Raw genomic sequence first — 24,541 nt, forward strand, 5'->3', positions numbered from 1 at the left:
AGTGACCGCGACGCGCCCTCAAAATTTGCCACACTCCCGCAGTATAAAGCTGGTCGATGATGCTGTCGCATCTCTCAAGTCAACTTGGGGTTGCCAGCCCGTTAGCATACTCGTGGGCCTTCGCTGCTATGCGATCCAATTTTCTCTTCAATGTTATTTCAATAGACGTGACTTCAAAACGTTTATAGTATGTCTCCGCTGTTTCCATGGCTTGAAGAGATGCACATCTCCATACGGAACACGGCAGTGCGGGACGTGAGCTTGGAGTGATGAGTGACATTTTTCTGCACTATTTCAGATAGTGAAATATGTCGCAGCTTCATGTGATCTCCCGTCGCACAGATTACGGTACGTGCTAGCAGTCTGTCGAGGCAGTGTGGTTATAATTTTGCACAAGCTGTTTGCGGTGTCAGAGTGGGCGCTCGCTCTGAATGATAGAATGATGCTGGACCATCCCCTAGCCTTCACATCGTACTTTTCCAAGTAGCGTTATGCACGCCCCCAATTCATCTAAGGTCGGCCGTAGTGGCCAAGTCTTCCGCCCCGCCGTTGCATGTGTACATGCTCGTGTCGTTAAGATTGTTACGTTAGCAGCTGTAAATACATATAACAGGTACTGCACAATTTAGAGCCACAATATTTACAGCGGCTACTGTCGTTCAAATTAACACCTAGCTGCCATGGAAGTGAAGTCAAGGCAGAAATACATTTCTGGCTTGTAAACGAGGAGCGGAGTAGATAGAAAGGGTTATTTATTCTTCTCCCAAATGTACGCTGCAAAACTCTTATGATGGTGCTGTGTATTTTTAACGCGATGGCGATATTAGGCTCATTTCTCGATTTTGCTGTGGCCACTAGCCGCCCGCTATCAGCCGTGCTCGTCAAGCGTTCACGGAAATACGTCACCACTGCCAACCAAAAACTGTGAATGAGGCAGTGAGCTGCAAAGGTTAACTGGAGGGTGGGAAGCAGGGCAATGATGCTACGGCGTATGGTATGACAGAAATGGTGCGTGGTGATTCATTAGGAGTGGCGTCGGCGCAGTGCGTTCATTCTCCCGCCGTTGGTGCATGCGCTGATGAGCCACTGTAGACGTGATACTTTTACTGGGATAATTCGGCGACTTCTCGTAAAGGCTGTCTGCTATCAGCCGTGCTCATTAAGCGAATACGGAAGACAGTGTTTCCGTCAAACGGGAAGTATACGCCTGCGCACCCTAAAGAAAGCTCGCGCCTAAAGCTGTAATCGGGCGTAGTTGGAATGTGAAAACGAGGAGACAGGCCCGTAGTATTGCCGACAATGACACTGCAGAGCAGAAGACAGAATTAATGCGTGGTTTTGTCAATTGCCGCTTTTGCACAGTGAAACGCCTTCTCACACACAAAGATGTTGTTGCTACTTTTGTTAGATTAAACTTCAGAGCTCGGAGAGCATAAATGTCGATTCGAAGTCACTCCGTTCAAACCTCTCCCTTGACGATAAGGAAACGTTACCGTGTTATATCTCAAGACTTAAACAGAGATCTCCACGGCAACTTTTTTTTTGTTGCTAGCTTATGTTGTACTTTGACATTACGAAGCTGTTCTTTGCAAGGAGTTAACGCTCGACATAAACAGGACATGTACGACGTAACAAAAACAGACTGCAGAACTTCAAACTTCATGCTACAAAGAGGATAACATGCACACATATGTATTACTCCTATTCTGAAGTACACATATGATAGAAAACCAGAAGCCCCTGTTTACGCTTGGCCACAATTGCCTAGGTAACGTAAAACAATAATATATCGGAAAAAAATGTACGTTTTAAAGTACGAGCGTCGACAATATTATATGTAACTAGCCATACGTATATTCAAGAGCGGCAACTTTATTTCTTTATTGAAGCCTGTCTAACTCATCTGGGCTTATGGTACCACCTTTAACGCACGGGAACGGTCCAGGTCCGCGACCAACAAGGCAATAACATGGGGATGGGCATTGCCCATTGTCGTAACACTGAAAGAAACACATAATAAATAAATAACTACCAGAAATATTATATTGCCGTTTTCCTAAAAGCCAAGCAAAACTGTTTTAGACAAACACAGATTCTTGATCAAAGGTTGTTAACAGTTCGACATAGGTAACACAACGTAACAGTTATTGTCTAAAGCGAAGCTGCAGTGTTACCTCTGAAGTCTGTGCAACGCGAAAACACCAAAGAGAAAGCGAAAACAACGCTTCCAGTGGCGGTAATCAAGCCTCGGTAGCTCGTGTTATGTAGGCGGCGTCTATCTAATATTTCTGTATCGAAATAGTCGAAGTGGTTTGTAAAAAGTAAAAAACAACCAAACAATCTGTCGCAAGAAACCCTCGCGTTCAACTATTGTCCTCGTTTTTTGAGAGGGTACATGATTTTTTAATTTTGGTTTTATTTGGCTTTCAAAACGCTATCATTTCCGACGGATGTCTGCTTCATGGCTAAAACATATTTCACTCTAATTTATTCATTTACTGATTTATTATGCTTATTTTGTCTCAATATATACAGTTAAAATGGCGTGAATGGAAAATTTTTAGGGACACTTAGCACTCCTTCCCTGCAATGCCTGCGAAAATATATAAGTTGCTGGGTGCCTTGATATCGCTGATAATATGGATTAGTTAGTCTGCCATGATCCTCTAACGGTAATGGTCATCGTCCCTGGGGGGCTCCCTGAGTAGGTATGGCACCGTACATTGCGCAACCAACTTTTGTTCGTGTCCTTTTTTGCCTCGATGGCCGCAGGCCTTTCTTTCGAACAATGCTGCCAACAACAACAACCACATCTTTCGTGACTATGCAAGATTTTTGATATCCATATTGATTTGCAGGCGACATTGTACTGCCAAATAGATTTATTCCCGGCACTTGACTGATTGCTTGAGCTATCGATCGATCGATTGATTGATTGATTGGTCGAATGATTGATCGATCGATCGATTGATCGAAGGATTGATTGCTTGTGGTATCCCCTTTAAACGGTGTGATGACGTGTCATCTTAACACGAAAAACTCATATATGTTCTGTGCTCTTTGCTTAATATTAGCACTGCCCTGTGGGCAGGCACTAAATACTTTTTTTCTCTTGAGAGTGTAGCTGTCCTTGCCATAATTTCCCTGTTTACTTTTAGTTCACCACAATTCCAATCTTGAGGTATTGTCACGTAGCCAAAGACGTTGCAGTTGTCTTGAAAGAAAAGCAAGTTTATTGGAGCAAACGTTTGCTCCCATAACAACGCAAAGAATACACAGTCGGAGAAAAAGCAGTCACCAATGTTACGTGCACAGGCGAGTGTCGGCGAATCAAATACCGCGGCGTCTGCTGTGCGGGCTTTTATGTTTGGGCATGGGTGTTTCTCTAAACGTCGAATTGAATCGAGAACACTGTACATCAACGAAGATAGCTCTATTCTGTTGAAGTTATTTCGAAATGCTCTCCCTATGAAAAGAGATTGGCTTAGATCGGGTCGGATTGGGTTGGCTTGGATTGGCTTTGCGTGGGTTTGATTCCATTAGGTTTGCTTGGCTTGGAATGGATTGCATTGAAATTGGATTAGATTGGATTGGAAATAAATTGGATTGGATTGGATTGTGAATCCAATCCACATGTCTCTAGATAACCGTTTCGGGTGACTCCTGGAGAGCCAAGCTACGCATGCGCGAGGAGCACTGACTGGACTTGCCCGGGCTGTACTGGACTGGACTCGATGTCATTGGAGGAGATTGGATTAGATTGAAAATTATGTTAGCAGGAGTAAGCAGGAGTAAGGAATCTGAATGCTGCAGAAGACGCACCTACAAAGCTGTGCTCATACTGCTTAGCATGCATTTCGAGGGACTTCTCAATGGTGCTTGCTTCGGTCACAAATTCGGCGAGTTTTCTGGGCCGATTCCGCACAAGTGCAGCTAACAGTTCCTCCATCACAGCGCGCAGTAGGAAGCGTGCGTTTTCTTCCTACAGGCAACAATCAGTGTGCCTGAAAGCCTCTGCATCAATTCAACAACTACAAGAACGCTTTCGTTAGGGTGTTGTGTCGGCGTCTGCAGCAGGACCTCGGCGCGCTCTTTTGGCACAACCGTGCTGAACGTCGTTCAAAATTGCGTTCTGAAATCGTTCCAAGACACTAGGGAGCTCTCATGGTTTTCGAACCCGAATCATGTTGAGCCCTCGTGTCAGTAGAACGCTTACCTCAGTGTCTCCGCGTCGTCGCATCGGTTGAAAAGACTGACCAGTTCGACTTGATCTAACCAATCTGCGGGGTATTCCGAAGGGAACCCATGGAATAATCGGGGCTCCCTGATTTGTTCAATAATGAGGGCATGTTTGGAAGCGCTGGTCATGCTATACGCGTTGATCAAGGTGGTCTTCACGACGTCTTCTTTCTTCACGTAATCCGGAAGCAGTCCAAACTCTGGCTGAAGACCTTGCTGTAGGCAACTGACACGAGTTGGGCTTGCTTGTCTGCTTGACAAGGGTTAGGGTGCACGTACGCAGCACCTCCACCAGATGCTATGTAACCAAAGTGGTCTTGAAGAAAAACGAATTTATCGGAGCGAACTTGTGCTATCCGTAACAACTGCAATAATACCCAGGAGGCGAAACAACAGTCAACAATGGGACGTGCGCAAGCGAGTGTTGGCGAATCGAATAGTGCGGAGTCTGACGTACGGGCTTTTATCTTTGGCCGCGAGTGTGTTTGAACCCTTCAATTACATCTAGAACACTGTAGATCAAAGAATAATATTCGAGGCTGTTGACGTTAGTTTGAAACGCTCTTCCTTTCGAAAGTGAGAACAAGCGCGGCATAAAAGCAAATAATGAAACACGCGCTTCACTTGGCCCACAAATAACACAGATAACACAGCCGGCACAGCCGGTTGAGAAATAGAAAACATAAATAAACAAACCATTTGCATAGTTCGTGGCTGTATGGCACCACCTTTTTCAAAAAAAGTTTGAATTTCCATCAGTAAATTTTACTTGCCATAGATGTTATCAAAGGACCGTCTTTTGTGATATGTAAAACATAAAATGGTGATAATAGTATAATTGATGCTTGTTATTTACAAACCTTCCCCAAACTTTGCCGGTGCGCGAACATTCATAACTTATAACTTTTGTGTAAAAGGCAGGAATGGCAAAATGTTTTGTACGGAGGCAACCCACTAAGCCTACTTTACAACTCACTAGAATCTTTGCCATTCGATAAAATGGACTGCAGTTATAGCGAAAATTCTAAATAAAACAGACAAAATTCGCGATTTTTGTCTGCATATGTTCAAATAAACCATGACTATACCAAACTTTCAGTGCGATTTTAAAAATTCTCGTTTATTGCAGAGTGTAGTAACCAAAAAAATCCAGAGAAGTTTCTTTAAAAAAGGATAATTTATTTCGAAGTTTCAACTGTTCCCGCTAGGAGAAAGTTCAAGTAAGGTTTTAAGAAAAACAAAAATAAAGTTTTTCGATTCGTGTTTAAACGGGATAGTCTGGTCCTGGAGCGTTAAAATTCACCATGTTCATAGCTAGGTCTATCGTTAGCAGCCACGAGCTTTTTTGTGGCTTTTTTGTGTATGTATTTTTTGTGGAGGGAACGTGTCTCGCCTCTTGGTTGGCGTTTACGTTGCTCCATACGATACAGGTCACTGGGATAATATGCTACGAGAGTGATGAGGCCGGTTTGATGCCTCCTTCTTCGAAAATATCTGCTGCACTTCTTTTGCCATCATTAGAGTTTCCCACAGCCCCATATATGCCAAAAGTATCATGGGCGGGCAACGTGGATGTCTTACGCAACCTAGTTCAGTTATACAATAACATTATAGGTTCCGCATACCTATACTCCTATTACATTGTAGTGAAGGTTCTCGTAGTGGCACCTCACAATTTTTCTCCAAGTTCGAAAACTTTGCAGCACTAACTGATACATTCACGTCTACATGGTCTTTGATAAGAGCAATCACTGTGTAACGATTGTCACAAAACTTACTTTTTTCGCCTCTTATACTGAACTTGGCTACGCCTGTTTATAAAACATTCTGATTATGTTGTTACTCTTTATCCTAAGAATAATACGTATAAAAAAATGGCAGCATCTCCAGTCAGTGAATAATGGCAAGGGTGCGGGGTACGGGGACTGGAAATGACATCCAAGTTGCTCCCTGAGTGACATCCGATTTGGTGATCCACCATCATTCGATTTTATATATTTGCATCCGCTTGCCACACTGTCGTATTCGAGGAAGCTCGTGGCCTTTGCAGACGTTGAGCAGCAGCGTGACGGTTCTTACGTTCATTACCGCATTTGCGGAAAGAGTATTTCCGGAACCCGCTTATATACGCGGTGCAATGCGGTGCCATCTCGTAGTTAGGCGTATTGCCATCTTTCGTAGTTCAATGCAGTCACTCTGCATTACAAGTTGATCCCAACCTGACTACGGTATTTTTCCGCATTTTCTTGTTGCTAGCTTGTGTTTGTGCCTGTTTTCGGGTGTTTTGCAGTGTTTTTGTACTCTTTGAGGTAGTTTCCGCAATGATTTTAGCTTATTGGTGGTGTGAGCACGGATGGACGTGGACGGACATTTCGAGCTCCTAATGTACTGCGCACCATTACAAGCGAGGGAGTAAGCCGTTTGACTCTCGGGTGCTAACTCACGATCGTAGCCCAGTTGGTAAGACGACTGACACTAATTGTGTCTGGTCTACCAGACACAGATTGCAATACTCCCAGTCCCTGTCTGATTTTTCGCGATTGCAGATGCTTTGAGCACAGACGCAGACGTACATTGTGAGGTCCTAGGTGCCCGCACCTAAAAAAACAAGTCCGAAAGCATTCACACCAGGAGCAGAATGCTCGCACAAAGTAAACAACAGAGGCGTTTGTGAGGTCCCGCATCCTCCTTACATAAATTTCAAGAATGGTTTAAGGAAAAAATGTGACGCAAATATTGCCTTTCAATATCGTTTTACAAATACGACTGAAAGATACAGCAGTATTTTTACTGTACGCGGCTGATATTTGCTGCGGTATTAATTTTCTCACATCACCACTTTTGTTTCACTTTCGGAATCGTACACCAGATGTTATAAAATTGGCTATAAGTTTTGCATTAAACAAGACAAAAGTTTGAATCTTTCTGCAGTACAATTTAAAATATTTGTCTGTCTCAAAATATGAGAAGAAAAAAATGGCATCTAAACAAAAGCATTGTTTAAAAGGTAGTGACGTATCTGAAGTCTCCTCGACAGGTTTTAAGCTGACTGCTTCTGTTCCACCCTTAAACCCTGGTCTTTCTGCAAGCCTAATATTTCGCACTTTAAAATTTGGATTCATATAATCCCATTCTAAAACTTTCTGAAACTATGTGACGCATAGTCTCTGTTCCTCTTCCGCAAAGCACGCACGCTGCATTTTATGCTGTCTGGATATCTGTATACTTTTCACTTTGTGAACTTCACCTATGTGTAAATATTCATACCATTTTGCACTAAATATTCCCCATGTTCGCTTCATTTCTCGTGATCTGTATTCCCCCCCCCTTATGTAATACCCCTGTCGGGGCCTTTAAGGGTACTCTCAATAAAAAAAAATTTTTTTTATAATTCACCTCAAAGCTCTTTGTTCTCAAGGAACCTGCTTTATCCTCAGAAAAGAAAAGCACTGGCATAGGAATTATCCTGAATTTTTTTTCTGATATCCAATTTTACTTCCCTGTATATCTATCGACGTTTAGGCTTCCTTTCTATCTGCCTTGCTTCTTTTGGTTACCTTGGCTCTTGTTGACTCTCCACCAATCTCAACGTACTTCATCGTTAGCCTTCTAGTTTTTTTTACCCGCTGCGTGTTCATAGTTTTCAGGCATGGGTTCCTAAAAACTTTAGCTGCCGACCTACGTTGATCCATTGCTCTCAACCTCCTCGCAAAACATATATTACTCTAAGCTACTCGAATTTCAAAGAATGCCTAGCCCCAATTTCCATGCACTGCTTCCTTAGTTGTTATACCATGTGTTCCTAAAGCCAAATGGCCTAACGTTCGCTGGTTCACTTCAAGGCATGAAAGAGCGTCTGAGTTTACGCAGAGTACTGCATTTGCAAATGTGAGGCCTGGAAACGCTACTTCTTTTTACAATCCACTATTTTCAATTTGTTATACCCCCAAGAGCTCTTTGCTTTATTGTAGCTGCGTTGTGCTTTTTATTATTCTTAAGTTGCTCCTCGTGAGTCCCTAAGTAGTTGTCTCCTTCGTTTATAATCACCCTTAACAAGTTATATTCCCAAACACTGAGTAATTGGCCATGCTGAAGTGACACTGAGTCAGTGCTGGTGTCACTGAAAACCATTGTTTTTGATTTTTACGTAAAACATAACGTATGGTCTGTGGCTTCCTAGCCACTATTATTTATCAGTTTTTGCATATCGCTCTGCCAATAGAGTGGCCAATAGTGTGGCCAAAAGAAACTGCCAATAGAGTGGTAGTTTCTTTTATAACTCTGTCATGTATAGGCCAAACAGTATTGGTCTCAAAGGCATTCTTGTAGCAGTCCTCAATGGGTTCTGACCTCCTGTGCGCAATTCTGCCCTTCCTGTGTTAGGTGAACTTCATTATATTTATAGATGGCCGTAAGAAAATTATATTTCTTCATCTAAGCCCTGGAGTTTCAGCCCCCTTCGCAGAAGTTGTCTGTTTACATTGGCATATGCCCCTGTAATGTCCAAGCTCCAAGCACGTAATTCATAATGGTGGATTCTGAGCTTTAGCAAGTTCAGTGTACTGTGTTATCACAAATTATCATCCAAGTGCCTGTCCAAGGAGTTCGTTTTTTTCATTCATGCCTGAATTTCTGATGTTATCCCCTGCAATACTATCTGTACACCACTAACGTTACTGTGAGTGGTTTCCACAAATCAATACCGGCGTTCTTGCCTCTGCCTTTATATATTAAATACATCCTGCTTTCTACGCTGACCTCGTGTATTTGCTCGGTATGTATCATCTGATCTATCGCCCTTGTCGCGGAATCTGCCGTACGTCATGACAAAACAACTGCAATTCTGCAAGACACATCGTCAGTTTGTGCACGGACTCTCTCGTCACGCTGCACTCAATTACTAGCTCAGCCACAAAGCGTGACCAGTTCGTAGAACACCGCGTGGCTGAAATACGGCGACTAACCGCTTCTACACTTGGAACCATTGCAACGGGAAATACAACCCAGCAGCTTTACTCGCACGAGGTGTATCGGCGGCGGCTGTTCTGTACTTACACAAGTGGTGGCACAGATCTTCGTGGCTCCTATGTCCAAAACAGGAGTTCCCTGACACGTACATTGATGATCTTCACCGAAGGGGCTTGTAGTGTCACACGAAATTTTGGTTAGCCCTTGCAACGTCACAGGGCGCAAACAGCTATTAACCGTAAAAAATTACAGCACCGTCCGGAGCCTTTTTCGGGTCACGGCCTGGATTCTACGTTTTCTGCAAAATTCACAGCGGCGAGGGCCATCACCAAGTGGTCCCCTCACAGCAACTGAGATAATAAAAGCTGAACACTGCTAGATGCGGCACCTCCAGCGCGAGTTATTCAGCACTGAAATACGCGCAGTTTCAGCCGGCCAGACCATTCCTTCGACATCAGTGGTGCTTCGACATTCACCCATCATGAATAACGAAGGTCTGCTCCGCTCAGCATACCGATTACACAAAGTGAATTCCAGCATCGACATCAAGCACTAGATTCTGCTACCTTCGCGGCCCAAGTTTACCTACCTCATTGTTTTGGGGTGCCCATCACCGCATTCTTCACGGCGGAGTCGCAGCCATGCTTGCGGCGACACGAGAATGGTTCTGGATTGTGAAGGGATGCCAAATTGTCAAAAGGGTGCTCGCCCAATGCCTGACGTGCAGGCTCCGGAGGCTGAGTGCCCAAACTGCAGCGTTTCCTCTATTGCCAAGCGACAGAATCACGGCCGCACAACCGTTCTCTGTGGTCGGCCTGGGCTTCTGTGAACCACTCTACGTACACAGAAAAGCTCCTCAGGCAAAACCCTACAATTTAATATTTTCACGCCCGGTCACTTGTGCCATACATTTGGAGCTTGATGCAGTGCAGATGGCCCTCTTACTAAGCCGGTCATGTTGTTTGCAAGTGCTGCCCGAATTCGGTTTTGTGTAGACCTCAGTATTCCTTCTCGTACTGTTGACCCACGTGATAATGTTAGGTGTACACCACGTCTGCGCCTCACCCTTGGGCAGGCTTCCAGTACTAACCGAATTCCATTGCCGATTAGATGCGGGAGGTTTTGAAGCTGCGCTTTCGTTATGCGTAGAATCGTCACGTTCATATTTTCTTTGGACTTTTTCATTAGATTTGCTCCTCTGACATTCTTTTCGGTGGCTCCTTAGTACCGGTACCTGTTTGACTTTTCTTAGATGCTTCACCCTTTCATGAACTGCCCACCGATAAATATCGCTTAGTTCCAGTGGCGATATTTCGTACATTCCTGTTTCCACGATGCAACTTCGAGTCGATTGTCTTCTTGGCAGCTGCACCCTCGTATGTCAGCTGGCTACCACTACATATTACCTGCTCCTCTTTGTTCGTCATTACGTCTTCAACCTCTTGCTTGGCGCCTTTCTTCTTACGAGTGTTCAGACGAGCCTTAGGGTTTTTGATTTCTGGCGATGAGCAACAGGAGCTCTTCCGCCGCCATACACTAGACGTGTCAAAGTTGAAATGCCTCCATGCGCCACCCGAAAGACACATGACTCTAGCTATCCGGTTTTCCAGAGATTAGAGCCTCCCCTGAACCGTCCTACCTAGAACAGTTTTTACAGTTAGAAATTTGAAGATCCGGTCTGTTTCACCTGTGGCCACCTTTCAATAGGCGTCGGATCCAACCATAATGGGGATCTTTCCTGCGTTCCTTGTATCAGGCTGGAAGACGTCATCCATGTCATACAACTTTCCATCCAGGATGGTTGCTGACAAACTATCTAGCTGCGGACTGGTCACGGAGCAAATCTCAGGCAATCAAAAGTGACTAGTTTGTCCACGTACCGTCAAATTCACTCGTCATCACTGTAAAATCTTTCCAGCCTTCGCCCAGCCGAACATGACCAGCGCCAGCTTCTCAGTGCCGACAGCAGTTCATTTTAGGGGCTTAGCCACATCTTGACGAATGAACGTCCGTTGGCTTCCGGTGTCTAATTGTGCTCGCCCTAAACGCCGCCGAGCGCCCTCTGCCAAGGCTCGAGCAGTCTGCAGTGGTACTGACGTTGCTCCGCAGTGCCTGCTCCAAGCCGTCACCCCAATGAGCGGTGCCCTTGTCCAGCTTGTAACTGCGGCGTCGATCTGGGCGTAGTCTGGTCAGCCGGCCGAAACACGTCGCACAGCACGGTGAGGTGATGCCCGCTGCACAGTACTGCTCATCAGGATGCGCGACGATTTCCACTGAGAAGCTACATGGTTGTATCAGCCACATCGGGAGCAGCAGCGAGCGTTTTGCCATAACGTACTGTTTTCGGCCGCCGACAGGTTGACCCGACAGTCTGCCAGCTTGTGGCCGCGGCTGTCACACAGGGAACACGCCAGTGTGACTGAGAGATCGGTCTCGGCGGTAAATGCCAAAGCTTAGGAAACGGGTGTCTCCAATTGTCCTGGAAGACTGTAGTAGGCATTCTGGACGGACCCAGGATGTGCGGTTGATACACGTTGCCCTTGTCTGTCCTCGCGAATTTTAATGTGAAATTTTTATTAATTTTAACAGTTCTTTCAGCTGGCCAGCTCCTTGCTTTGCCTCGCCGATTCATGCGTTAGCCCTTGGTCCGTCTCCTTAATCCTCTCCTGGTACATTAGAGTCCGGGCATCCGGCATGCATCGGATGATCACGCCGTTCAGGATTACAGCGTATTGCTCTCATGAAACTCCAAGGCCTTCCAGGGCGCTGAGACAGAATTGTACCTTGTCGTACATTTCGCGGAGCCTCACCATATTTATTGAGCTTCGTATTTTCTTCGAGGCTATGAGTTGAATGAACGAGTCTCATCAGCCGAATTTCTGAAGTTCACCGCGAGGTCATAGTTTGCGTCAGCAAGCTGGATTCCCTCAATTGCTCGTTTGACATCGCCGATCAAGTACGTCAATCAGTACTTACACTTAACTATTTTCGGCAGTTCAGTAATTTTATGTATCGTCGCATTAAATTGATTACAAAATGCTTGCCAGGCGTGCAAATTTGCCACGAACGCTGTGATCTGGAGCTTGGGAAGCATAACCGTCCAATGACGTGACGCATGCGTGTGCCCGCCTTATGCACCCTTGGGACTAGAGCAGATGTCCCTCCGCTCGCGAAACAATCGGTCGCGCTGGGCACTTGCCGGGTATTTCGTAGGAGGAAGCGTGCTTGAGAGACGGGGTAAGATATCTTGCAGGTATACACATATGCTTTTTCTAGCTCCTGCTCCAGCTCGTCTTCACCCGTAGCATCGGCGATTTCCTCGTTGAGGGCGATGAGCTCAGTCTCTCGCCGCATGATATAGTCGACGTGGGAGATCAGGGTTGCCGCGTCGGGCGAAGGCTGCTGCAGCAGATCATTCAGCTGAGTGAGAGCTCGCGTGATGCCGCTCCTGGCGACGCCACGAGCCTTCCGAACGAGGCTGATCAACGAAGCCATGCGGGTGATGCTCCGAAGGGCTATTTCCCGGGTTTTGTGCGAAATATGTCGCTCAAGCTACCGCGAGTACGACCCGGAGCCGTAGACAGAGCGACCCGTGTTTCTTTATTAGGTATTATCGAACCACATAACCCAATGCCGACAATGCGCCGCGTGCCCCTGCGCGCTTTCCCCTCTTCGTCATTTTCAACAACACTTATAAAGGATGCGTTACTTTTTTGGTCCAAGCATGTTTATCAGCAGCGATTGTATTCCGTCCTGGCCCACAGCTGTTTAGGGGGAAACGTTTTGTTCTGCTGTTTTTAAACCACGTTTTCTCAACTTTGTTTTCTATTCCGGTGTTTTTTGTGGCGCTATTATTCTTGGGGTCCACTTCACTTGCTCTATTTCCTTAGAATTCTTCATAATCACTCCATGAAAATGGGCCAACGCCTGTTCCTCTCCTAATTGTTTTCCCTCCTCATCAACCAAGAAGTTTTGATGGATATCCTTTCTTGGCTATGGAATTTTACATGGTTCCAAGACGTTTTGGGTGCGCCTTTGTTGTTCTTCAGTATTTCGGCCACCCATTGTTCGCTTTTTTGTTTTGTCTTGACTTGCCCCATTTTCCACGCTTGAAGTTTTTTCTCCCGGTGGATATAGCAGTTTTCCTTCACTACCGCAGATTCTATAGCAGTTTCTTTGTCCTCTTTACGTTCTCTCGACCCCTATTTACGCAGCTCAAAAGCCCGTTCTATTTCCTGATGCACAAACATCTCGGCTTTCTTTTCACTTTGCATCGATTTCATTTCTTGGTTTCATCCATGTTCGTCTTTGTGAACGCATAATTTATTCGTAGTCCCAATTTTTTCTACGTACTGTGATGCCTTGTTTGATGCCTGTGATGGCTGGTATGATACCTGGTTGGAGTATTATGCCTGGTCAGAACTACATACACAACAAGGCACAACCATTGCGTTTCTTACGAATCTCATCATCTTTTAAAAAGCGGGACATTGGTGTTTAACGGAGGTCATAATGATTGTATGACGTGGGTATTACCTATTGCCTTTTACATTCATAAATATCGACGTAAAAGATCGGTAGTGGAACTTTCGATGTGTTCCATAGGGTTAAGATACGTTGCACACTTTCTGCTCCCTATTTTGGTTCTTAACGCACTCATTGCGGTTTCACATTACTTCGATTCCCACCAATGCCGGGGCCTGTCAATTTTAGTAACCAAGCACACACTCATCATCCAAGCGCAGCACAAAGAAAATGGTAAAGAGAATATTTCGCATTGGAAGCGTCAAAGCTCATTGTAACCATGAGGGAAACCTTGTGCCGCATTTCTGGACGTTATGTTACCGATTAATAATTGTGAATAAAACGGGGTAAACGGCTCAATCATGGTGAACCAACGCACTCAGAAGAAGGTCATATAGAGCACAGAAGGTGGAAATGTGCACAAAAACTTGGAGGTAGGAGGCACGTTGGTTTGATTTTTTTGCATTTCCTGGAAAAGAATTCAAAGCAGTCATGATCTTAGTGGCCGAATCCTGCAGGAATTGTTTTACATAAAATCATCTATTTGTGGACCTTCAGAAAATAAAATTTATTTATCTAGCAGAAACTTTCCCGATGACGCAATATGCTGCAGAACTGCTGCTTAGACGTGTTGATTATTCCTACCTCATTCCTGAACATTATTGGGCGATGTTCGCCAAACTCCTCAGTAAGGATCGTTTATTGACATGAGTAGCAGTTATTCGCTTTTATTTTGGCGCTCAGAATGGTGGACTCCGGTGCGGCACAAATTATGTCGGCACTACTGGCTGTGCACTGCAGTTATTCCACTGCCAGAAGGTACTGTCATCGCTACTCGTAAGACTCTACAGTTCTATAATTATTTTAGACCGTTTTTTTTGGTGCCACCGTTAACATTTTTGCTGAAACTGAGTTGTGGGTGCTCTTAATATTACAAAGTTCTCTGAAATAAAGCTTGTGCTCCCACTTAACTGTGCCATTTATGCCATTTTGAATGTAATGAAGGATTACGTGTGTAACGACTTACCCACCACTAAGCACTCGCTACATATTCCCTAGGACGCATTACACATTGAATAACTACTTTTTGAATGTTATCGCCGCAGAACTCACGTTCACAAGAACTGCCAGCTGGGCGTGTAGGTACATGTTCATGGTGGAAAAGGCGCTACAGTAACAAGGACAAGTGAGTACACGGGACAAAGCGCTACTAGCAACTGAAGATTTTATTACTGGAAAACCATACATATATACAAGGAATAAACGACCCAGTCATCACTTCAAATTTCAAAATCTATCATCTGAAAAGATCAAGGCGCACCGACAACCAAACATTTTATACATGTTCACACCGCACGTGTGCTGACAAGAAAGGCGCCACACACTTTATCAACCCTGATTTAAAAAGGCATACTCAGTGTCAGACAGCAAGACCGATGGTTGGCTGACACATTAATTCCCTTCTTTCTTTATACGGAAAGCTTCTATTATTTCTCTTGTTAGTCGTTTTTTGTGTTTATCAACGATTAAGAAACTCGCCGTTTTGGGCGGCATTTGCAGTTTCTGCAATGAACGGCTAAATGTGAATACGGTGACCCTTTTGACGAGCTTTGATGTTCGCGAAGGCGCACGTTCAGGCATCGGCCGGTCTGCCCTACATATTTCTTTCCACACGTTAGTGAAATACTGTATACTACGTCTTTTTTGCACTTTAAAAATTCGTACCGTGTTTCATACCACACTTCTTCTTCTTTGTTGCTTTCTTTTCTGCCACAATTTGCACCGCTGGGCAAATTTTCGCGAACTTGTTTTTAGCTGAAAACACCACGCGCACCCCACATCTTGACGCGGTCTTCTGTAGGCGGTGAGACGTGCCATGAAGGTACGGAATCACCGCTATCTTCTTTTTACCGGAATCTGCTTCTTTTACCCTGCTCTGATCGGTGCTCCCTGGCCTTTTAACCTCTCGGCGATTCCTCTCGCACGCCAGCCGAACACACTCATATGGAAACCCGGCCGCTCTTAACTGGTCTACCTGAGCGGCGACACTTTGTTCCATCAAATGTTCGCAGGATTTTGTTAACGCAGATCTGATGCAGGAAATGGCGACGCCATTTTTTACCAACTTTGAATGGGCCGATTTGTAGCTTATCAAATTTTTGGTGGACCTAGGGTGGTACATGCAGCACGTGTGGGTGGGCAGAAACCTAATCAAGATGTCTAAAAAATGGAAGCTCTTTGACTACTTAAAAAAGCGACTACTTGAAGCTTTGTCCTGTGAACTCAATTGTCCTTGTTACTGTAGCCCTTTTCCCACCATGAACTTACGTCATGTCGTCCACAGCTTACAATAATTTTTGTAAGGTCATGGAAAGCATAAATACTTACAATTTCAGTACAATTTTCCATTTCTGTAGGCTCGCTTAAGTGTGAACTGGCGCAGGAACCAGGGGGAACGATGTAGGACCTGACAAAAATTTCCAACTTGTACAATCTTATCTTCAGAGTTTTCCCAGCTTTCGCGTGTAATGCGCGCATTGAGGTACCGGCGTATAATTGGTATGAATGTGGGAACACCCGACACATTTAAATAACAGATGCAATTTCAGTCCGATCGCATTAATTGCCGTTACAGTAATTCTTTATTTTTGTTTTACTTCATATGCTCTTTTAGTCGCCGTTACAACCAGCACAGAAGAATATAGGTCTCCCAATAAAAATCATCAACGAAGCGAACTAGCACGAATATAGTAACCAGCGCAGTATCGCCTCATGCATGAGTTAACAGGAGACAACTGGGGCTTTTCCTCATTGATGCCGAAGGAACTCGGTCTCCTGACACTACCGTCATCCCAGCGTAAGGTCACCCTGCACGAAAGACAATGAAGTACTTATACTACTAGCTTATCTCTAAACTAAGCAGATATCTCTTAAAAAGGTGTCCTTTTTTGCCCTAACAAACGAAAGAGGAAATCGGGGGACATTACCAGAGCCGGGATGTCCTCCTTCGTTAATAAAAGACACCCTGGCCCCTTTATACACGTGCAACGAGCTCATTTAAACGAATGATAATAACTTCGTGAACTTAGAAATGGTTTACATTGCTATTCTATATTTTAAGCCATGAAAGTCGTCCAAAATACGTTCCCAAAATACCGGTTCATACATGTGGCACCTTGGGTATTCAAGCTGAAGGTAATTGCGAAACTGCGGACCGCGAGACCCGCCCCTCACGCCGTAATAGCCGTGGCGATTAGTTTTAATGTTAAGGGTAGAAGCCTCAAACTGGGGCGTCAAAGCCTTCGCCGAGCTCCTTCCTTGATGTCTACCAGGCAGAAGCTCCTCTAGTTGACTGTTAATTAAACCTAAGTCAAAAAAGCACCCCAGTACCGTGTTTATTGTACCGCCTTGTTTGTTTTTTTTAAGTTATCACAACACAGTGATGGGTCCTCCTAACCGAGGTCACACCAAAGTGAACTTCCCACCATTAGCAGTCATAGAATTCCCTAAAACAGACGAGTTTCCCCATTTTCACCATGCAACCTCCAAACCAATATGAACCGACTACTACGTCAGTCTCCCTCATCGGTAAATTATTGTGGAAATACAAAATGAAGAACGGGCTGAAATATTCCCCCAAAAGAGCACGACGACTAGATGCTAAAGTACGGTCACCCGCCAACGCAGTCGACCCACGTCCCAAGCCGTCGTCTCGGTATTGCTCCTAAAAGACAAAACGTGTTGATTAGCCTGCTTGACTTAGGGGTTACAGCATTCAGGCGAATCACCATCCGGTGTAACAGTAAAGAAAAACCGCAAGTAATTATCTTTCAACTCTTGCAACCTTCCTCAATCTGTAAATGCCTGCGTTACCCATCGGGACGTGCAACCGAATGTCCCTAATCCACGCTGGTGCTTCACATGCCACCTGTATGGGCACGGCCGTTCGACATATCAGGCGAAACTGACATCTTCGAAGTGTTCTGATCATGACCCCACCGCAAACAATTGCAACGCTAGTAACATGAAATGTCCGAGTTGTAAATAAGTCCATCCAATGTATTCTCGCACCTCCCCGCATTAGGTTAAAACTTGAAAACGCGCCATCAGGCAAAAAGGAACTGGCAGTATACTGTTGCAAAAAGCACAAAAAATACTTCGCTGCTTTGTTTCACCAAGGTTCACCAACACAGCTCCCCGGTGTACGGGGCCACGTCACGCTCGGAGGGCAACCGAGGTCAACGCTACTCATCGGTTTGCACCCGCTCCCCCCGCGGGGCTCACTTCGACAGCCCCATGCGTCGCCGCACCGCTTTCCGAGCCGGAAGTGGTTTCGGTGTCAAAAATGACTGTCTTGAGCGATGCCCCTCACACCGTTTTCACACCACCAGTCTCCGGTACACTAAAAGGAACGGACGAAATGAAGATAGAGGAAACCGAAGTAGCATCCTAACCTGCAACACCACTAGTGCTACACGTGGCAGCGATGTTAACCTCGTCGGCATTGGAAGCACCAAAGAGCAACGCAAAGTAAGGGTCGTCGAAAGAGTCAGATCCGTAGGGAGCACCTAGAACATCCGACCACGACAGGACTATCACACATTTTCTGTCTGCGACGCAGCGCAAGAAATAGCTGCGACGCCCAAGTCTACGGACAAAACAATCAAAGCATATAATTACAGCCCCAAATGTAGTGCAAGAAAATACACTCCAGTCAGTACCAAAACAAAACAACAGTAGAAGTAAACATAGCTAGAAGCAATGTTAGGCGACTTATGAAAAACTTAGATGGTGTATATAAGATACTGCACTGCAAGCAACAAAGTGTAATTTACTTAGTTGAAACGCATCCAAACAGCAAAAACAATTTTTAATAGTTCCTTGGTAGTAATGAAAGACATTGGCGCCTGCACGTACTCTTGTGGTGGTGTGGGTATCGTGGCCTACCGTCGCTTCGGTGTGTCTCACCATCGCATGACAGAGTGTCTTTGAGGCTGTTTCAACACCAACCATAATATATAATAGGCTAATAAGGGGATACTCTCTTTGCATTCAACCAGCACCTTATCTTTCGAACTCCTATTTCGGGCTCTGGTGAATCAGGTTCCACAACCATTTTCCTCGTCAGTGCCCTCAATGCCATTAATGTCCACTGGAGCTCTTTGCCAACAGATGCCCGGGGTCGCCTAAGGCAGAGGTTTTAACAGCAGAGCTGTGTTCACAAGCACTATCTGTCCGCCGCATCAAAATCCTCTTGAAGCGATGATGTCACCAAACGTTGCCTAGCAACACCAGGGTGGCTTTGCATAGATTAGCGGTGTTTTCGTTAGTGCAGGCATGATTCCGCCGAGCCTCACCGGGGTTGGGTCCAGGCGTGAGGACAGAGCACAAAACATGGTTTAATGGCTCTGGTAGACCGCATTCGCCTAGGCTTGCGCGTGGGCTTGCGCCATGTGAGGTGCAAAAGCCGAGTCTCAGACCACAGGAGAAGGGCCACTAGCGCTATTTCTCTTCCCTTGCACCACTAGTACAAGTTGCGCCAATTGTCACATCATCGAGAGCTTTTCTGTGTAAGAAAAAAACAGCCTACATACGATAAAAAGCCCACAACACTTAGCCACGCCGCGATATAGCGTTTGGCTCTGCAATTCTTCCATTTCCTGAGTGAATCCCGGCAACGAACACGTATGCCAGTGCCCATTTCTGTTCACGTGAACATGTAGAGGTAAGGCCGAAACAATTGGGTTTTCCATAAGTTTGCGAAGCTACAGCGAAACAAAACACATTCACAGAAACATTTAACTACATTACACACCCACAGCATGAAATACACGCTGAAGAGGCGACCCAAGTGTCCACGGCACGCACACTGCAGGCTTCAGCTAAGTCCCTTACTAGGCCTGTTCTAGCTCGCGCAGGCCACGCAGGCCCTGGGAATACAATGACTGTAGGTGAGCGCGAAAATCCTAGAATCCTTCGTCCACCGCACATAAAAAATGTGATATGTTTTCGACGAGTAAGGCTCTTGGTAAGCATGTGCGTTGTGCGGCAGAAGGAGAGTAAGCGAGCATCCTAACATCCATGAACTCACACACAGATACCAATAAAGAACGGGCTCAAATACGTAACCTCAAAGGGCGCAATACACATAGCCAACCATTGGTAGGTAGGATTTGGGACTTGCTTCAAGCGCAGTTTAACACACTTGCACGACATTTCGAAAACGCGTTCTTCCGTTACATTACACGCAGTTTCATGCGCCACGTATATTTTGGGAAAAGATGTCTCCGCATGATATTATTAGGTAAAAGGCTCCTCCTTATATGAAGCATTGAGAGTGGTCTTTTGTGTGTGAATTATTTGACGGAGAATGTGTTTTCTTTATCTAACGATTTTTGAAATATGTTCTCTTATAGTTACTGAGATTTTAGTGTGTCCCCAAGGCACGGTAATAGATACGTAACCATTGCTAACATGTCTGTACTATGTCTTTTCCTTCTGCCCTCCTGCTTCGTACCTACAAGACTGGAGTATGAACGAAAACAAATTAAATAAAACAAAATGACTCTTACATGGGCTAAATGTTGCTCTCAGAACATGTACGCCTTCAGCTCCAGGCATCGAGAACATTACGAACACTACGAAACAAACTTACACAATTACACTATCAAAACACACGTCTCAATAATACAATATAATCGGACATTCGGAGTGCTTCTTTGGTTGGTTGGGAAGGCTACTGCACTGTCCTTACTTAAGCAGAAAAACGACCCATATTTACCCAAAATTTTCGTCCTACTGCCCTGACATGATGCCTTATGCCTGTATTCTTGTGCACTATACTTTATACTTGTACACATTTTAAATTACCATGGGCTTCTCGAGAACTGCCAGGCATGCTCCAAGGCGAGACGATCTAGATATGACCAACTAGCAGCCGTAATTTCTCACACCAAATGTGCATTTACTCATAAACAGGAGTGTATGACGGTATTTTTTATATTTAGAAGGCTTAAGATACAGCGTAGCGGTAAAGCATTCTTAGCACCGTCAGGTGTTTTTGTTTGTCGGGCAACGTCTTGAATACGCTAGCAAGCTACACGCCGTAAAGAACATTTCTTGAAAGTGCCGGCACTACACTTTTAAGAATTCATGTCCAGAAGAACGGTGTTATTTACAGGGGAGTTCTGAGGTGCGCATGGTTCTTAGTAAAAATGAACTCGCTTGGAATAGGATTGCCCCCAGCAATATCCTACTCTATGTGGGTACACGAGGCTCAAATGTATTTTGAATCCTCTAATCTACCAGTATTAAAGCATCAACTTCAATTTGATGTCAACAAACTTGCTTACTAGACAGAAAAAATGGTTTTATGCTGAATCCAGGAAACTGTACTTCTGATATAATTTCAATGAGGCATAGCATACCTCCTGCTCCCGATATTAAGCCTGGAGTTGTTTTATTACACTCCAAAAAGGAACACAAATCTTTAGGCGTGACACTCGATGAAAAACTCACGTTCATTCCATATATGAAACGCCTGAAAGAGAAATTTTTAAAACAGAGAGTATGCTAAAGATTTTTTCACGTTGCTCCTACAGAGAGACAAGTAACTTTTGTGACAGGATTTTATCAGTCTTCTGGGTTCACAGTCGGACTATGGGAGTGTCGTGTACCACAATAAATATGTTGCAGCCACAGTGGCATTTGGGTCTTCTTCCTATATACCAAGCTTTCCGCACGAGCCCCAGACATATCCTATATGCCGAATCGGAGAAGTTGAGCTTGAAAAGCGGATCTATGCATAAATATCACTGGTCTACGCAATAAGATGACCAACATAACAATTATGCATTTAATGTTTTTCCGTAACAACAAATCATCTGATCATTTGTCCGCAGCGCGCCAACCGAATCCTGCGTCTTTGTGCTTGCGAGTGAGGTCGCAGGCCGAGAAACTAGGGGTTTTGTTCGAGGAGATCACAAAGTCGCGTGCTAACTTCATTCCTCTTTGGAGCATGTCAACAGTTTCTTGTGACATGTTCATCAAATAAATTGACCAGAGCAATCCGCACAGACAAATACTACCAAAACATTTCTTAAAGTAAAGACAAATATCCATACACCACCTTGTATACTGATGCATAAAAGACTCGTTCTGCCGTCTCACGAGCTGCACATGGCCCGTATTTTCCTTCCGAAGGACATTAAACATTATCAGTGGTATTTTTATAGCAGAAGCGTATAGCATTTTAATTGCAGTGGAACCCATCTCACCAACCAAACACAAATTTCCATATTCTCAGAAGACTCTTGAGGCGTAATTGCAGCCTCACGAAAGCTGTGTCCTCAATGATCTGATAAATGCTTTAATATCTCGTTATACCCACTAAAATAAAAATAATTGTCTGCTCGGTTCCGGAAGGTAACGGCGTTCTGCGCAAAAAAATAGCGTAGCAGAGTGCTGCTGCAGCCGCTTTCCGCAGCACTGTGGACATAACGCATGCCCCCTACCTCGACCTGAAAGTAATGGTTTGAAGGGATGCTGCAATTCTTGGCTCAAAACATGAGATACCCAAACAGACCACCAATATTACAATCGGCATAACCTAAATACGTAGGCATTTATTTCTACATCTTAGCTGGGCTGCATTTCAACTTTAGATGTCAACTGCCTTGGAATAGAGTTACGCGTGATATATTTACCGCAGCATTTTATAGCACCAAGACAGGCGCAGCTTGTTCGTGATACTTACATCAACTGAAGGACAACCGTAATGGCGAGGACTGACCGCACTTTGCTGCTGAAAATCATCGCGATGCAATACTCCTCCAAGCGTTTATGATATACGGGCACTTGCCCTATATTTTATAGCTACGTGGAAAAATAGAAAAAAAAGGGAAACAAGTGTCGATTGTTCTCGTGTTCAACGCAGCAGCGTTGCTTTTGGGTAAATAAAAGTCACACGTTTCAATTCTATTGGGTCTGCTTGTTCTTGCATCTGCGCCAACTTCGTTCTTTTCTTGTTAACTTAACTAAACGCATCGTCCGGCCAGTCACTACGATATTCGTAAACTATGCATGAAAAAAAAATTTCACCCATATTATTTTTCTGCGGCTGGTGCGCCATGGACTCAATCTTAGCATCGCAGTTTTTCTTGAAAACGCGAGCAAGGTGCATTATTTCGCTGCTAATTGTAGTCTTTACACCGAAAGTGTAGGGATAACTGACTATCTATTTATTCTAGACTTAAAGGTTGACCGACAAATTTTAATTTTTTAGAAGATGCGATATCAAGACAAAATTTTCTACGGAGCTAATATACCTTCATATAAATACATTTTCTATATCGTAAGGTGCACTTCTCTAAAAGGAACAAAGTCCACTTCGAAAATAACGCTTAGAAACTTTTGTACGTATTAAGTATTGGCTACCATGTGTTTGTGGTTGCCACCTATTGGCCATCGTAAGAATCGCACTAATCACATCTGGTTGTGGAATTCCCCTTGCCGCAGCATGCTTGTTTAGCGCCATAACTTTAGTTACCGTGATACCGCCGGAAGGAGACCCAAAGACGATAAAGTGGAAATGTAAAGAGCTTTATTGCGCCCCCTTCGGTGTGACGGCACGATTTAAGTACAGCAGTGCATACCTTTACCGCTTCCCTGGAGATTGAGACGATGTGCCTGGAGATACGCTTTGGACACAAAACCTAGGGGCAGAAGAAAAAGTGACACGTACCATGAAAGTTTGCCCAATGCACTTCACTCAAAACGCCTATAACATTCTAGGTCAGCAGAACTTGCTCTTTCATTTTGATGAAGCCGCATTGCATGCGGGCGGCGTCCTTTGTTTCGGTGCGCTTCCCCCGTAAGCTCTGCTGGAACCTGTACGTACTTTTTTATATACCTGTAAGGTGGTAGAGGTATCTGTTAGGTGCTGTAATGTAAAAATACGTGTTTGAAATGCTGGCTTGATTTCAATTTGCTTGGAACATCGTTTTTTACTTCGCGCTCGAAGCAGGGCCTTAAATGCTCATCAGTGCGTGCGCCCCGTGCAGCTCGACGTATTTACCCGCCGCGGTGGCTCAGTGGCTAAGGAATTGCGCTGCTGAGCACGAGGTCGCGGGTTCGATTTCCGGCCACGGCGGCCGCTTTTCTGATGGAGGCGAAAAGCAAAAACGCCCTTGTGTACGAGATTTCGGCGCACGATAAAGATCCCCAGGTGGTCAAAATTATTCCGGAGCCCTCCACTACGGCGCGCCTCATCGCCTGCGTTGCGTCGGCGCGTTACACCCCACAATCAATCAATCAGCCCGACGTATTTGACGCTGAAGTCGGTGAATGGCAGAAATGCCGCAGCTCTGACAGCTCCAAGCAGTCACCGTACGACGCAATCTGATCAGCGCATGCTGTGTCGCCTGTGTGTTTACTCTTATCGCACATAAGATTCTACTTCAGTCGTTTTGCGGAAGTAGTTGTACATGTTCAAAACGCCCGCCGTTTTCAGTGCTCCTGTTACCCAACTAATACGACTTTGCACTTCTTATGAAGTAGCGAACGTCGCGGGCGGCTGCAAATCAAAATAGTTAAACTCCCGTCTTAAAGCGGCAAAATCACGGCATGTCGAGCAAAAAATGTACTGGAAATTCAACGTGCTACCCGAACCTAGAGCAATTTGAAATATAGCCCGACTGCATAAGACCTGCATTTTACCTGCAACTACCCAACGCCCTTAACATTCAACTATGGCGTACGATGTTCGCTTTATAAGTTTATCGAGCACCTGTAAATTGTATGCTGTCATCGC

At 44.9% G+C, this 24,541-nt stretch overlaps 1 long non-coding RNA gene across 3 annotated transcripts; it reads right to left on the bottom strand.

Moving 5' to 3' along the window:
- Positions 1-1,854: 1,854 nt before the first annotated feature.
- On the bottom strand, positions 1,855-22,573 carry LOC144165301 (uncharacterized). Of its 3 annotated transcripts, none has more exons than XR_013321455.1 (4): positions 22,487-22,567; positions 16,120-16,198; positions 9,797-9,874; positions 1,855-2,000 (listed from the first exon to the last, which is right to left on the bottom strand). It is a non-coding gene; the product is annotated as an uncharacterized LOC144165301 (long non-coding RNA). The 3 variants fall into 3 exon arrangements; XR_013321456.1 differs by lacking the exon at positions 9,797-9,874 and adding an exon at positions 18,016-18,133 and having other exon boundaries at positions 22,487-22,563; XR_013321457.1 differs by lacking the exon at positions 9,797-9,874 and having other exon boundaries at positions 22,487-22,573.
- Positions 22,574-24,541: the final 1,968 nt, after the last annotated feature.

Source organism: Haemaphysalis longicornis, unplaced genomic scaffold, assembly GCF_048455015.1.
Source record: "Haemaphysalis longicornis isolate Haplotype H1 unplaced genomic scaffold, Haemaphysalis longicornis Haplotype H1 scaffold_14, whole genome shotgun sequence".
In the NCBI taxonomy this organism is placed as follows: domain Eukaryota; kingdom Metazoa; phylum Arthropoda; class Arachnida; order Ixodida; family Ixodidae; genus Haemaphysalis; species Haemaphysalis longicornis.